Genomic DNA, 1,657 nt, shown 5'->3' with positions numbered 1-1,657 from the left:
CAAGAACCAGAAGTTTAAATAAATGTCCCAGGAAAAATTACCCTGGAATCACTTTCTTCTTCTTGTTCCTGAAACCTCTAAACACATCTTCAGATCCAGACATCTATTTCTTACAGCGCAGATTCAATCTTCAGTGTATTGCAAAGTTCAATGATGTTTGGTAACCAGCAAGTACTGGGCAGCAAGTAGGTAGTCAGTGAATAAGTTTTGAAATGAGAACCTTTATCAAAGATGTTTACCCAGAGACAAATGAGAACTTAAGATGTAGGGTTGATTGGTTTCTTTCCCAGACACTGCCCAATCTTAGAATTCTTGGGTTTCCTAGTTTTCATTCTCTGCCAAGCAAAACCTCAGGTTATTAGGCAGCTGCTGTGCTGACTGCCAGTGCTTTTGTTAAGCTGTCAAGTCTGGAAAGATGAGGAGCCCTCGGACGGTGGCTGGAATTGCCATGGTTATTCTCTTGGTGCTGAGGACGCCTCTGGCTCACTGCAGAGAATCCGCAAGTAAGAGCGTCAGCTACTCGGCAAACCTGGGGCCCTGGGGCTACGGAGGGGTGTGCTGGACCCAAACCCCAGGGAGAATCTGGAAGAGCTCTTATCACAGTCGAGATTTCTTACCCCCAGGAAAGAGAATGTTGCTAGATTCCTTTTCTCATCCTCCGCAGTTGAAGGAGAACAGTTTCTCTCAGGGAAGAGACTTTGGAATTTCAGACTGTAAGGGAAAGACAGGGTACATATCTGTACCAGATACACAGCCAAATGCATATGGGAAGCATTCTGTTTTCTCCAATAAATTTCAAAACCAGGAGTTGCGGCAGGGAAATCGCCTAATTTATCCCTGGGAATAAAATTCTGTGTGTGCTCTGGGGAAAAGATTTTATGAAATTAATGGCTTGGCCACACCTGATCTTCCCCTCCCCTCCCCCACACGAAGTGTTTTGTTCCGCGGGACTCGGCGCTGAACTCGGGCTAACGCGCGGCTGCCTCTCCCGCAGGGGATTTCGTGTACCGGTTTAAGGGTCGGTGCTACCTCTCCAACCGGACGGATCGTGTGCGGCTCGTGGCCAGACAAATCTATAACGAGGAGGAGATCCTGCACTTCGAAGGCGACGTGGGGGTGTTCGCGGCTGTAACTGAGCTGGGGCGGCGGAGCGCTGAGAGTTGGCACAGCCGGAAGGACCAAGTGCGGATGTATCGGGCCCGCGTACACACGCGGTGCAGATTCAACTACCCGGAGACGCGCCCTTCACTGCCCAGCGGAGAGGGGGGTTTAGGCTGGGGGCGCCTGGGTGGGCTTCGCCTCGGAACCCGGTGGGCAAGTCCCCGGGGAAGGGACCTTTGGTGATTTTGCAATTCCTAGGATCCTGGTGGGACTGAGGGGCTTCAAGTTCTAAGGGAAAAATGTTGGAAGGTCTGGGTGGACGTATTTGGGAAGCGCCTGACCGAGAGGGAGACGGAAGACCAGACAGGAAGAGCTTTGCGTTTGGGGCGGAGGCTGGCACCCGAGTCCTCTGAGCTTGAATCCTTCCGAGGTCAGCAAGGCCCTTCCCTCTGTGACACAGGCCTGCCTCTTCCACTTCTTAGCCTGCCTCATATCCTACTGAACCTGCAGCTTCCTGTAACATGCCTTGTTCACCTCCTGTCCTTACCCCGGCAGG

The 1,657-nt window shown here is 51.9% G+C and overlaps 1 pseudogene; it reads left to right on the top strand.

Annotated features, from left to right (window-relative positions):
- The first annotated feature begins 422 nt into the window (after positions 1–422).
- Positions 423–1,433, top strand: LOC119539391 (annotated as a pseudogene).
- Positions 1,434–1,657: the final 224 nt, after the last annotated feature.

The sequence above is a fragment of the Choloepus didactylus genome, chromosome 7, assembly GCF_015220235.1.
Source record: "Choloepus didactylus isolate mChoDid1 chromosome 7, mChoDid1.pri, whole genome shotgun sequence".
Taxonomy (NCBI): domain Eukaryota; kingdom Metazoa; phylum Chordata; class Mammalia; order Pilosa; family Megalonychidae; genus Choloepus; species Choloepus didactylus.
Note: the sequence above shows the minus strand (reverse complement) of the source record. Positions and strands in the feature narration are given on the sequence as shown.